We start from the raw sequence: 15708 nt of genomic DNA, 5'->3' as shown, positions 1-15708 counted from the left end.
TGTTTGAGATAAGTACATCTTCCTCTAAGAAAGTCATTAGAGCAAGATGTAGCCTGGGAATAGAGCTATGAACAGGAAGTAAGTTTTGAAATGCTTAAGAAATAAGAAACAGAAGCTGCAATTTTCAAATGCTGTCAGAGCAGGAAGGTTGTTGTTGTTGTCTTTCGGCTTTTCCTGGTTAGGGATCGCCACAGCGGAACTCTGGTCCGCTAATGATTGGCAGTAGATTTTCATGAACGCCTAGGTGCCAGCTCGATGTTCAACCTTCAACGAAGGCACGCCCATTTACGTATATCTTTCAAACGCCCACCCAACAGCGGGGAAGAGCAGGAAGGTAACACACTTAAATCCTGATGACTTATAGGCCAGGAAACCCCTTGCTATCTGAGAAATTTTCTTTAAAATCTTCTACTGAAAATATGCTTCACAAGATTTTCTCTACCTTATAAATTATGTGAATTACAAAAAATTTAAAATATTAAAGTCCTTAAGTAGACAATGGGGTGCACTCTTGTGTTAGTATCAAATGTGTTTCTTTACATGCTGGTGTTATATTGTACATCTTCAAAAGAAAAATGGAATATTATTTGCCAATATTGACTAGTTTTATGGTCAAACAAAGGGTTGTATCTCTGTAAGTGTGCAAGATAAATTGAAGAGGATTGTTCACCTGTACGAGAGCTTCCCAATGATATATAACAAGAAGGGGTAGTATACTGTTGTTTTATATTGCAGAATCTAAACAAATTATGCATATAAGGTTTTTAAACTATTTAAAAATAATATTAATCTACAGAAATATAAGTAGCCACGGTGGTGCAGCGGTAGCGTTGTCACCTCACAGCAAAAAGTTCACCCGTTCGATTCTCAGCTGGAGCACCTTCTGTGTGGAGTCTGTATGTCCTGCCTGTGGTCGAGTGGCATTCGAAAGACCTCTGTTGAAACTTTTCCCCACCCCACCCTCATTTTGGTTTCTATTGCTTGTGTGTTGTTAACTCAAGGTTCCCTTAATTTGAACTGTTAATAGCAGCAGTCTGCATTTAAAGTGGGCCTGTGTGTTGAGAGACAACCTTACAAGACTATCTGTAAATATATAGAGCAGAGTATATTTTTCTGTATTATTCTGTATTATAGAGCTAAATTGTTGCTTAGATATCTGTTGTCTTAGTGTTCTGCAAATATACAGAGATCAGTATATATTTTTTGGTTTTATAATTTGCACTCTGATTCCTCACATCTCTGTTGAAACTTTTCCCCACCCCCTCCCTGTTCTTGGTTGTAGTTTAAATTTGGTGGCTTTTGCAATGCCCGCCCCACTGTAGATTTGATCTAGGACACTCCCCCAGTCCCATCTCTTTACCGCATTCTACCTAATAAACCCTTTCTGCACTTGCTTTTAGTCCTTTTTAATTTAATTACATTTTTTCAAACTGTGTGTGGACTAATATTGCTACATACTCAAGTGTGCCAGCTTGCACTGCATGTGAATTGTTTTTGCTACTGTTTTTGCTACTTTTCTGGAAAAAAAAATTGTAAGCCTGTTTCCTACCTTTCCTGTAATTAATGCTCCAGATACAGATTTGCTGTATCCAGGACTAATTGTAAGCTTCTGAGCCCCCAAGCCTTTCTGTGTTGGCAGGAAGCCTTCTAGCTTATCAGTGGGAGTGGTAAGCACTAGGTAACCTGTCTACCACATAAGGAGTGGTTCTGGCCCAGAATTTGTAGTTATTGGCCATTTTGGCGGTCTTCCATCTCTCTCAACTTTCTGATTTGAAGGCCAGTATTTGCACTTGTTTCTGTCCTGTAACTCCTGGGCCCATCTCATTTGCTCACTCAAAAAAAAAAAAAAAAAAAAAATCTGCTTTTACTGTATTTGTGTTTCTTCCTACTTTATTTTGCTTTTGCGTCATCTTAAAAGTACTCAATTGTATTTATTACTGCTTGGTGTAACTCATTCTAAGCCGTTTAGTTTAAGCACTTGGGCTTCAGACCAGTTGTTTTACATTAAGAAGGTTTGTGGTCTGCACTGTAGTGGCAGGACAGGTAGCTTACATCCTTCTAAGTTGGGAACTGCTGATTGAGGGCTCAGTGTCTGTTATTCTAAAAGTATATTAATTCTGGTTTAAGCACTTGGGCTTCAGGCCAGTTATTTTACATTAAAAGGGTTCGTGGTCTGCACTCTTGTGGGAGGAGAGGCTGGACTCTGCCCTTCTAGCTGGGAATTTTTGGTTAAAGGCTTATAGTGCCTGCATATTTAAACTGCTTCTTACTGAAATTGGTACACCTTGTTTGCTGTAGCATAGACTAGATCCAGGCCTGCTGAATCTAGTTTGTTTGTATAACTTGAGCACTAATCCAGGCATTCTTTAAAGTATTCAATTGTATTTATTACTGCTTGGTAGTAACTTGATTAAAGTGTAGCTATCATTCTAAGTCTTTTGGATTAAGCACTTGGGATTCAAACCAGTTGTTTTACATTAGGAAGGTTTGTGGCCTGCACTGTGGTAGCAGGACAGGTAGCTTACATCCTTCTAAGTTGGGAAATGCTGATTGAGGGCTCAGTGTCTGTTATTCTAAAAGTGTATTAATTCTGGTTTAAGCACTTGGGCTTCAGGCCAGTTGTTTTACATTAAGAAGGTTTGTGGTCTGCACTGTAGTGGCAGAACAGGTAGCTTACATCCTTCTAAGTTGGGAACTGCTGATTGAAGGCTCAGTGTCTGTTATTCTAAAAGTGTATTAATTCGGGTTTAAGCACTTGGGCTTCAGGCCAGTTATTTTACATTAAAAGGGTTCGTGGTCTGCACTCTTGTGGGAGGAGAGGCTGGACTCTGCCCTTCTGAGCTGGGAATTTCTGGTTAAAGGCTTATAGTGCCTGCATATTTGAACTGCTTCTTACTGAAATTGGTACACCTTGTTTGCTGAAGCATAGACTAGATCCAGGCCTGCTGAATCTAGCTTTGTTTGTATAACTTGAGCACTAATCCAGGCATTCTTTAAAATATTCAATTGTATCTATTACTGCTTGGTAGTAACTTGATTAAAGTGTAGCTATCATTCTAAGTCTTTTGGATTAAGCACTTGGGCTTCAGACCAGTTGTTTTACATTAGGAAAGTTTGTGGCCTGCACTGTGGTGGCAGGACAGGTAGCTTACATCCTTCTAAGTTGTGAACTGCTGATTGAGGGCTCAGTGTCTGTTATTCTAAAAGTGTATTAGTTCTGGTTTAAGCACTTGGGCTTCAGGCCAGTTATTTTACATTAAGAAGGTTCGTGGTCTGCACTCTTGTGGGAGGAGAGGCTGGACTCTGCCCTTCTGAGCTGGGAATTTCTGGTTAAAGGCTTATAGTGCCTGCATATTTGAACTGTTTCTTACTGAAATTGGTACACCTTGTTTGCTGTAGCATAGATTAGATCCAGGCCTGCTGAATCTAGCTTTATTTGAATGCTTGTTGTTTGTTTGCTTGTTATTTCCCTGAAATGCTAATTCCACCTAAAACGTGGCTTTTCAGCGCTTCTGTGGATCACTAGTGATATCTGCATTGCTTACTGTACTTATTTCCTTGTTTCAATTGAAATAAAGTTACTGTTTGTCGTTTTTGCATTTAAGTTACCTGTAACACATTGCATTTAAGTTACCTGGCACTTGCTCACTAAAGCAATTATATAAGTCAGCGCTAAAATATTAAAAGCACTACACCCTCCCGAACTCCCCTTGAGTACCTCATTCCCCACTGGCCCTCTTTTTTCAATTATAAAGGAATTCCCAATACTATTCTAGCATGTCCAAAGGTCAGTTGTCAATCTCCTCTCCAGTCCAGCTGGTAAATCTGGGAATCTTGAGGCAATGTTACAACTGCCTCATGTACACAGACAACCCTCTCCTCCACCCAACAAATTCCAACACATGTGAGAGATGCAACCATATAGCCAAACTGGAGGCTAAGCTCTCTCAACTCAGTACTGGTGAAACCAGTCAGGAGGAGAATGAAACCACACTCACTAAAATTCCAGTCTCACATAGACCTACCATGACAGCAAACCAAACACATAAACACACAAAAACATACTTGGAGGCTCTAAATAAAAATCTGCCTAAGCAGCAGAGACCTCCAAAGCAGACACCCAAGCAACCGCTACCCCAAAATAAAACACGTGCAACACATAGCTCACAAAGCCAGTGTGCCGAACAGTCACAGCACTTAAGGCTAAACAACACACCTGATACATTTGTAATAGTGACTCAATTGTCAGGCACACTGACATCCTGCTCACCAGGCTGAACAAGGAGAAGGTCACGGTGAGCTGCCTGTCAGGCGCTAAGATCCGCCACATAACCCAAGCACTCAGGTCACTCCAAGGCAAGTACAAATATGACTCAGTCATTGTCCATGCTGGTGTGAATAACCTGAGATGTACCTCCCTGGACTACATGAAAAGAGACATACAGGAGCTCTCTGAGCATGTAGCCCAGGCCGGTATGACCCTGACCTTGAGTAGTCTTACCCTCACCAAGAATGATGCCACAATACGAAGACAAGATGATCAATTTCAACAATAGGCTTAAGTATTGGTGTCATTCAAAGGGGATCCAATGCCTGTCAGCCTGGGATGACATGCTCGACAAGCCACGATGCTTCGCTAGGGACGGCATGCACCTGTCACCCCTGGGCTTTCGGATATTGGCAAAGGCTCTTGCTACCCCCATAGTGCCTTTTTAGGCAAGGCTCAAAAGACAAACCCACCTCCATAGGTATCACAAGGGATAAGAAACTAAGAGTAATGCTACTCAACGCCAGAAGTCTAAACCTCAAGATGCATGCACTCAAAACTCTCCTTAGCATGGAGAACATTGATATCTGTGCAGTAACAGAAACCTGGTTCAAGGCTCCTGAGAGCACCCCAGCACTACCAGGTTATACCTCATACCATGCTTTTCGGCCCCAAAACTTGGACCGAACCACAAAAGGAGGGGGAGTATCAATATTTGTCAAAGATACCCACACCTCCAGGTTGGTGGCACAGCACAAAGCATCAGAGACTATCCATGTGCAACTAACAGTGGGTAAAACTACCTTCCAGTTTATAGCCTGCTACAGACCACCCTCCCAAACCCAGGAACCCCACTCGGCCTTCCTGAGAACACTGGAAAATATGAAGGTCTCTCCAAACACCATTATATTGGGCAACTTCAACTACCCAAACTTAGACTTGGAGCATTACTCTAGCTCCAACACCCTAGCCCAAAGGTTCCTAGAATTTATAAACTCAAATGCTATGGAACAACTTGTTACCACTCCCACAAGAGGGGAAAACATACTGGACCTGATCATCACCAACATGGGGACTCTATGCTCCAGACCAGAAGTATATCCCTCACTGGTAAGATCAGACCATAAACTAATCTCACTGGATATTCACATCCCGACTCCACCCCCTGCCCTGAAAACCACTGTGAAAAACTTCTCTAAAGCAAATTTCACACTCCTCAAAACCGAGGTGGAATCCTTCAAAGCCCCCGGGCCTGTGGAAAATATGGCACAGACTGCAGAATCCTTTATAAATGCATTCTATGAACACCTTCAGGAATGCATGGATCATGCAATCCCAAATAAAACCAAGACCCAATCCTCCAAAGGCAGACGTCCTGTCTGGTGGACCCCAGCCATAAACAAACTATACAATAGAAGGAGGAAGCTACTACATGATAGAGCAAAATCGCAAAAAGGGAAGGCATCTCTGATCAGTATTAGCAAAAAGCTACGGGCACTCATAAAATCGTCTAAGGCCAGCTTCGAGAGAAAAATTGCACAGGACACTAAGGATAATCACAAGGCTTTCTTTAGTTATGTTAGGAACCTGGGTGGGAATTCCAAGATATGCTCAGAATTAGTCCAAAATGACAAAAAATACACTGAACCCACAGACATTACCAACATCCTAGCTGACAGGTTCAGTGCAACCTTCTCCCACCATCCCCACCAAAAGGGCAAATATCTATGCCAGCAGAGTGCTGCCCCCCTGACATCTCAGATGCTCAGGTAAGAGCTGCCCTCTCCAAAGCAAAAAAAACACAGCATCAATGGGACCAGACAGTGTCCCAGGCTGCATCCTACATGAAATCCAAGAAGAGCTAAACCCAAACATAAATCTACTGTTCAGTCTCAGCCTTACTACAGGATATGTACCCAAAGATTGGCGTACAGCAACAGTGGTCCCTCTCCACAAAGGTGGTGCCTCAACGGATCCTGGAAACTATCGCCCCATAAGCCCGACTAGCTTGGTCTGCAAAGCTATGGAAAGGATCATCATGGACCTCATAAATAAAGATATTGGGGACCTACAGACACTGGATCCTAGCCAGTTCGGCTTTGTTAAGGGCAGATCCTGCCTCTTAAACCTGGTTGATTTCTTTGAAACAGTCACCAAGGCCATTGACGAGGGGAAGGTGGTCCACACAGCCTACCTGGACCTCACAAAAGTCTTCGATACAATACCCCACTCGGGCATTATAGATAAGCTCACCAGCTTAAATATAAACCCCTATGTCACTAGATGGGTTGCAAACTGGCTCAAGGACAGAACCCACATGGTTAGAATTGCTGGAGCCATGTCAGACTCCAAACCAGTTACAAGTGGCATCCCACAAGGCTCAGTCCTGGGACCTCTCTTGTTCGGTATATATTTCTCGGAGGTACAGGCCAACACGGAAGGACTGTGGCTGACCATGTTCGCAGATGACTGCAAACTGGGTGCCATAATCAACTCTGCAGCCGACACAAGCATCCTCCAAAAGGGCCTCATAGAAACAGACAACTGGTGCCAGAGCCATGGCCTCAAGCTAAACACCAAAAAGTGTATAGTCATCCCCTTTGGCAAAAACAAAGTGCCCACAAATTACCACATAGGTGGTAATCCATTAAGTACAGAAGAAGTAATTAGGGACCTGGGGACCCAAGTTGATAGCAATCTCTCATTTGACAACCACGTGGCCAAAGTGGTTAGAAAAACATTTTATATAGCCCACCTAATCATGAAGGGATTCACATCTAGATCAGGGGAGGTCATCGTGCCTCATCCCTCATCAGGCTCATAATTGAGTACAATGCCCCTTTTGGGATGTACCTTACCAGACACCTGCAGCAAGTGGAAAGACCCCAAAAGTACCTCACCAAGAGGATCAAAGGGCTCAAACAGATGCCATATGCTGCCCGGTTAAAGAAACTCCAGCTCTACTCAGTGGCATACCGCCTGCTCAGAGGCGATCTGTGCCTGATGTATAAAGCCATGTCCAACCCGGAATTAATGGACATGCTGCACCTCAGAAAATCCAAATCCCATCGAGCTATGCGCTCGAGAGACTTGAACCTCAGCACTGAAATAAATAGGACATGCTGGAGGGACAGATTCATAACCCAGAGGCTCCCTTCACTCTGGAATAAAATCCCAGTCCAGGTTAGGCAGAGTCCCTCATTGACTCTCTTCAAGAGGAATCTTGATGAGTAGATGGGAGATCGTAGGTTTACCCCGGGTATCACTTCTGTGTCACTGTAGACAGAGGCACAGTATACTAACCTCGAAAAAGGGCATATCAAAATTAATTTAAAATGGGTGGCGAAAGCCAAACACACTCTGGCTAGGCTTATAAATGCCCTAGGGCAGATAGCCTAGTATGAACCTATGAACATGCGTGAATGGGCGTGCCTTTGTTGAAGGTTGGGCATCGGGCTGTAAAAATCTACTGCCAATCATTAGTGGACGGGAGTTCCACAGTGGTGACCCCTAACTGGGAAAAGCCGAAAGAAGAAGATTAATCTACAGAAATATGTAGGCTAGAGGGCAATTATCAGTGGCAAGTGTGTGCCTTAATGTTTTGTATAGGATATCTTAATGTTTTGTATAAGATGGTAACATTTGTTTACTGTTGGCCATATGGCTGTTTATGAAATTAATGCAGTCATGAAAATATAGAAAATAATTATAATTACTTTACCTAAATGTACTTATGTCTCAGAGTGTTTTAACATTGTCCATCGTGCTTTAATGTTGTTTTTTTATAACACTCACTTTTTATATACACCACTCCCAAATGGTAGTATCACACTCCATTTTTGCATAATTAATGTAACATGGAAAACATCTCACATTTTTCTTCCCTTTTGCAAAAATTCCTTATACCTATAAATCCCAAGCTAGCCATTTCATATTATGTTGTTGCCACTTTGTTGACTTAGTTTTAGGTATACAACTCTAACAGGACTTGAGAAATTAAACTTTGAAAGCATTAATAAATATATTAATTTCAGGTGTATACGGAAGTCTACTGTAAAGATGAGTATACTCTTACAGGATACACAGAATGCTGTTTTCCTGAAAAATATACTCGTGTAGGAAGTACTGAGTCACTCTGCAGAAGTATAACATAAAAGTGAAATACAGACCAAAGGATGGGTCTGCATATAGCAGGCATAATGAGTACAGCATTATGTACATGAAGAGAATTAATTGTTAGAAGAATAATTAAGAGATTTTTGAGCCATTCCTTTCTTGTCTATGACACAAAACATGAAACAATTTCAGAGATATAACAATGATTTGGAAATTCAGATATTAAAAGAAAAAAGAAGTAACAGTGAAAAAGTGGCTACAGCAAAAGTCTTGAAATAAAATCCAAATGTAATTATCCTTTGTGAAAAAATAGGTTCCTATTCAAGACAACACGTAAAGCTGATAAGATTATTATAGTTCAATAGCTGAAAGAAAAGCTGTTTAAGAAAATCGTCATATAAATACAATACTCATATCCATTGGAGTCCATTTACATTGCAATGACTAAAAAGGGTACTTGCTTTCTGCTATATGTAACAATAAATTGCAGACTATAATCAGCACTTGCCATATCAAAATATACTCTATACACCACTTGTAAGAGAAGTATTTGAAAAATAAGCGAATGATGTCCTATAAATAAAGCTCTCTCTCCAATGGGCCACATAAACATTCACAAAGCTCTGGGCCCTATAGCTCCATAGCTGTCTCATTTATTTTTGATTGCACACATTATCAAATGAGAAAACATTGTTACTAAAATAATGTAAGTTAAGTTAACAATTGTTGAAATGCACCTATATGAAAAGGATTCATGATTCTAGATCAGTTTCAATTCACTGAAACCAACTTGCTGAAAACCATATCTAGCAAATGTTAGAATAAGTTTAGTTTTGCAAGGTTGCAAGCCCTCTCTGAACTGACCATATGGGGGTACATCTTCATATCCCCCTGGACTAAAATAGATTTACTTCATGGTCACTCAGCAATGGGGTAAAACACAAATTGTGTTGCTACTGAAATTGGCCTCATAGAGTTCGTTTTGTACAATTGCCTCTTACTGAAAGAGTACTAAATTCATTCACATGGTCCCTTTGAAGAAAATCATGTATTCCTACAACCAGCATCTCAGCACTTATAAATGCACATTTTTTTTTTGGAATAGAAATGTACAGGGATGAAATAGTTTTGTTCACTTTCTTTCTTCTAACATAATAATGCTGTGGTAATAATAAAATATCTAATGTATGATGTAATATTATAGACAATCCTGGGTATTTAATAAAATCCATGTAGGAATAGTGTAGGTCGAACACAGAAGGTACCGTGGCCATGTCTGCAGCTCACCCTCGGCAGTGCGCTTTGCATATTAATGAAGGTGCGCTACTGAGGGAGAGATGTGTAACACGGTTTCAGAATCAGTGTACAAGGTGTGTGTCTGGAGATGTGTAACACACCCCCTGCACTGTCAAAGTGCTAAATAGCCAGTGTATGGCACTGAAAATAAAATTTAAATAGTTTATTTATTTATTTATTTATTAAATTTATTTTGTGTTTGCATGGCGTGGCGTGGTACTTAGCAATGCACACATGCTAGACATCTAAAAACAGAAAACAGATGGATTCAATTATAAATGGAATGGTCAGTTTTAAGCATAGCTGAGTGGGTTTGCATGGAGTGACATGGTGTTCAGTGGTGCTTAAATTTAGCGGAGAGATATATATAAAAGTACAACAGCAATTCATAAGGCTACATAGCTGAGTGGTTAGAGTGACAGCAGTACTTGTAGGGTTCGAATACACAGACTGGTTATTTTGTAAATAGACATTCTAAGAGTTATTTTAAATCCAGATGAAACAACTGTATGATTACACAGACAGATTATTAATATTATTGTGCAAATACACATTTAAGAGATGTACTTGTAAGCCCTGATTGAATTTTGTATGAATACACAGACGGTATTCAAGGATGTATGTTGCACATACATGTAAGAGATGTATTTTAAACCCTTGATGTGCAGAGACATTTTATGAAGTGTTTATTTTGCAATTACACAACTATGACATGTATAATGAAATCCTGCAGTGCTGCGCCTAGCTAAGCTCCGCTAAGCATAGCTAAGCCTATCCAATCACTGCTTAAACAAAGAATGTTTTAGCAGTACTTAGCCAGTTTGTGCATTGCTAAGCATTGCAAAGCACTGCTAAGCAATGCCTGTTTAAGCATTGGTCAGCTCAACTAAGCTGGTTTGCACACCACTAAAATTGCTAAGCATTGTCTGCTTAAGCACTGCTCAGCTGGGCTCAGTGGGTTTGTGTGATGCTAAGTGAAGTGCTGCATGTTTAAAAATAGTCCAATGGTGGCAAAGGGTGGGAAAACAGCCTTAAGTGCAACAGGTGGGAATACAGCCAGGATCTGTTGGAGTTTCATCTTGGTAGAGACTATGGCAGGAGTTGGAGAGGGTGCACACATCCAGGTGCAGCGGTGGGGCATTCTGGAGTCCAGGGTCATGGTTGGACTACTTGTTAAAGACCATGACGTCCGGCCGCTGCAGGGCCAGTTTCAGGTACCAGAGTACAAAGCAGAGGCCTGGGTCCAGCTGGAACATGACTGCACCAGTGCAACTGGTATCCCCAGCACAGGTAAGTAGGCGTGTCACCATTTTGATGACCTGAAGCATAGGAAGAGGGATCTCTTGGCCACTTGGATCCAAGATGCCCGGGATGGCAATGCCCCACAAGTTTGTAAGTATTGTTAGCATTGTTTTACCACTAACTAATCTGCATATGTGATAGACAGGTACACATAATGGGTTGTTTCTCTCCCCACAGCTGCAGAGGGGAGAGCTCACAACCTGGAGGCCCATGCAGGGTGCCTCGCCAGGTTGCGCCGAGAGTGTGGTGCGTACAGATGTACCTTGCAATCTATACTCATATAAACAAGAAAGAGTGCATTAGTAACTGCAAGTATGATTTGAGTGTACTGCAGTGAATGTGGTCATAGACCTGGACTGATATAACTGAGTAATGCCAGGTACAGTTCAATAAAGATGAAAGCATTATACCTGATAATGTTAAGGATAAAAGTTTCCACTCCATTAATAATGTTAAGGAAATAAAAGTTTCTACTGCATGAATAATGTTAAGGAAATAAAGGTCAACTGCATTCATAATGTTAAGGAAATAGTTTCTACTGCATTAATTGTGGAATTACAGCTGTATTGTAACACCTGCATTATATGAAGTGTTCATCAATAAAGACTGTTACATGTGTACCAGTCACTGCATGATGTTACCCCTAATAAAGCTGGATTGTGCTATATGTGTGAATTTTGGACCGTTGGTCATGACATTGAGTAGTACAACTGCTGTGAAGTAAAAATGTGAATAATACCATGATGTGACTTGAGGTTAGCAAATAAAGAAATGTTTTGATAAACTGTAAATGTGAAGCTGTACTACAAAATATAATGCATTATGATATTTGTTCTGCACTAAGATCTGAACCTAGAATAGGAATGGCCAAGGTATATAGTGTGTATCTCAAGATTGTATTGTGTTAACCATTGCATTTCAGCTGTATGCATTCCGGATATTAGTTACGCTGCTGCAGGCAAGTATGAAACTGTAATAGCTGTAGACTGCAGTATACCATCTGCAACTGTATATGGGTCAGATAGTCAACCCAGCACTCTGATATGGTCTGTACACATCACACATAGTTCCACCCACTAGGGGTTAATTGTCTACACCTGCATTCTATGTATTAATACACAGTTCACCTACTATCTCTGTCATGCATGAATCTCATGTATGTGTATTCAAGTGTCACTGCAATCTTGTATAACACTCTACCTCTATTACCAGGTCACAGTTTGTTACCAGGTGAGCCCTAGGCACATATCAGTCAATCAATATTCAGCAGTTGCTCACTTGCTCAGTTTGACAAGCACTATTGTTGATGTACTTTTTGTCACACACAGACCAGGGTTCAAATCCAGGGACAAGTACTACTAAATATTTATAGAAACAGTTATGTATTGTTAGCAGATGTTCTCCCCACAGGAATTACAGGTAAATAAATGGCTGTAGTAGTTGTTCGAATGGGTTACTAATTTGTGTGTCCAGATGCAACAGAGTGTTAATAGCATTGCTCAGCAAGGTGATAAGACGTCAATATATAAAAAGTCAACAAGTACAATACTAGTATGCCAGGTGTGTCTGTGAATGTCTGCTGATAGTCTAACCTCATGCCTGCCAAGGTCAGCATGATAAGTGTAACATGTCTGTACTGTGCATAATACATGTCTCTCAAGTGTCACTGTGTGACGGACTTTGAGCCCCGTTGCCAAATCCCTTAGACACAGATTTAACATACACTTGATTTATGTCAATAGCACAGTCACACTCCATCAGTCCACAGTACACCTTGATACTCATATATGTTCCCCTGGCATGTAATAGTCCCCTGTAGTTGTGTACCTGTAGGTGTTACAGCTTGGCCCATACTGTCCCTTGCAGATAGCTTGAAAGGTATGCAGGTACTACAAAATCTATAGGGCACTTTTATATATAAACTAAGGGCAGACCTGTAGAGTATATCAGAGTACTGTTGCAAACAATATAGCCTATAGTGGTAGTAAAGGAATGTCTTTCTCTCTCTCCCCACCCCTTATCTGAATCAGAATTTATTATTGTTATACATTGTGTATGGCTTACTTTTAACACATGTTGTTCTCAAAACGTTATGTTGAGCCTTGTGTTTTATTATTGTTATATATTACGATGGTTGCATGATAGCATACCTTGTTGAATTACTTATGTTGCTGGCCTTTTGCCATAACTATTACTGGCATGCTGTTACAATACTGACTGTCATGCCACTTATTGTTGAGTTCCATATGCTATGCAATGTTATGTTACTGGGTTAATTGGAACAACCTGACATGCTGTTATAACTGATGTTTAAATGTTCTGTTCATTACTAACCTATACACTTTGAAAAAACTCAACATCACACCTCAACTGGGTAGGCCAGGTCCCACGGATTCAGCTACCCTACCTCAACTGGCCATGGCATTGGGTCCAAGCATGTCTGGGACCCAACCTGGAGCTGCTCCCTCTGCCGGTCCTGCATCACCTATGGGTGGAACCACATCAGGGGGACAGGGATCACCCCCCCCCCAGGCATGGAGAGGGAGATATCACCCAGTGACAGCTACCAGGCATGGTGTGCAGGATCATGCAAAGATGGGTTTGATGATCAACCGTACAGGATTGACGGCAGAGTGGCCAACTTGCAGGGGCAGGCTGACTCCAGCACTCAGCCCCTATCACAGTCACCTTCGGGGCAGTGAAGGAGCAGTGGTGACTGCCCGTTTGGTGGGGAGCTCAGCCCCAATGCTGCAGTCTGGGGGCACATGGCTGTCCAATTCGACAACACCCTCCCCATCCAAGGTGTTACTCCTCTTGTGTGTCATACACTGCCCCTATCTGCTGTCTTCTCTGTCTTGTCTGTTTGTAAATGCTACCTCTCCTACTCAGCTTACCTCCCCAGACATACCTATATACCTTCCCCAACATTCCACTCTCTCTTTTAAAAAAAAGGGCATCTGAACTATACAAAAAAATCACCCCATACATAGCTTTCCATTTTTGCCCCTATGTACACTGCCCACAATCAATCATTACAGCAATTAATCAACATAGTTATGTCACCCGAATACTCTCTCTGGGATGTGAGGCTCCAAATTCCAAATTCTCTAAAACCAGCACAGTTGTTGCTATACAAGAAATGGAAATCTATGGTCCTTTCCTACACCTGTCCTGCAGATCCCTACCTACCTTTCACATTGTTTTTTCCCCTGCTTGTCCCCATTTCACCACTTTCCTATCATCCCTTTTTTCTTTTCTTTTTTTGGAAATAGCATGGGTTTAAGCTGAGCTAAGCATCATGCAAACTCATGCAAACCCACTTAAAGCTGCTTAAAAACTGCTTTAATTACCTTTTGACATTGTCCTGTACTTCAGCAAGATGATCACCCCTGCCAAGCCTCAAACCCATAACCATGCCAACTAAAGCATAGTGTGTTAGCCCACTAGTTTATGCAGCTTTCATAAACATATTCTGAGTATCAGTGATGCACATCAGCAAAAATTTAGCCCTGCCAAGTCTCGAACCCCAACCCTGTTAACTACAGCATAGTGCACTAGGTCACTCAGCTGTAAATAATAGCAGGTGTTTCCATACAGTCAGTGATCCACATCAGCAACAAATTCACACCTGCCAAGTATCAAACCAAGGACCCTGTCAACTGCAGCATAATGCATTAGCTCACTAGGCTACTCAGCTCTCAAGTACAGCAGCTGTTTCCATATACATATCCTGAGTGCCAGTAACACACTGCTTGTACATATAATGGGAAAAATTACAGCATACTTGGGACTGTCATGCAGACACAAAACCAGTACACAGCCAAATAAATGTCGATGGATATACATGAGGCCTAGGATATCAGGTAGAGCTGACAACTGCACAGACTGTTGCAGAATGTCCACAGTTGTTCCACCTACTTTTGGTATGGTTGTCACAAAAATTATTCTGTGTGCTGAAGTACTGGCAAGTCAGTACAGAATGAGATTACAAAATCATGACACAGTTCAGTGTCACACATCATACCCATCCGAAAACACATGTTCATGCCAATCCTGTGTAACAGACTGTATGCATGCACATATGTCTTGCAAATATACCTGCTATAGTATTGACTCAGTAGCTCAATCTGTTACATTCCTAGCATGCTTTACATTTTGCCACCCACAATTCTAGCATCCATTCCAGTCTGTTGCACATCAAGTACATGCTTATCAATGCAACAAATAACTGACTGAGACGTGCAGTTTTAAGCAGAACTGGCTGCTGCTACTGCAGTCACTGCCACCCATACTAGCACATCCAAGGCCTGTAGGTTGGGACATACTTCACAAATATTTATAGCCACCCTAAATGTCACCTACCACTTTCTGGATGACACTGTTACATAACATATGTATGTAAGGCACATGCCTCACCGGGACTGTTATGGGTACCCTTACCATAGCTATGCTGTGACAACAGAGCTGACACTGCTCTGTAACTGACATATACAGCTTGCTGTCTCCCAATGTGTTCACAATTCCCAGTATGACTCCTGGCCAGAATGCAGTAGCTGTAGCCTGCAACATATGCAACAGTATGTCCGGCTACCTGCTACAGACCTACCATACCTCCCCAACACCTAGAACAGGGGATCCACAGAACACCCATAAGATAAAAGGGTGGGGGGGTTGTCAAGTGACAGGGACATATGTCACAGTCTTCCCCTACAAACATACACAGATGA

Source organism: Protopterus annectens, chromosome 5.part0 (genome assembly GCF_019279795.1).
Source record: "Protopterus annectens isolate FY-2018-M chromosome 5.part0, PAN1.0, whole genome shotgun sequence".
Classification (NCBI taxonomy): domain Eukaryota; kingdom Metazoa; phylum Chordata; order Ceratodontiformes; family Protopteridae; genus Protopterus; species Protopterus annectens.
Note: the sequence above shows the minus strand (reverse complement) of the source record.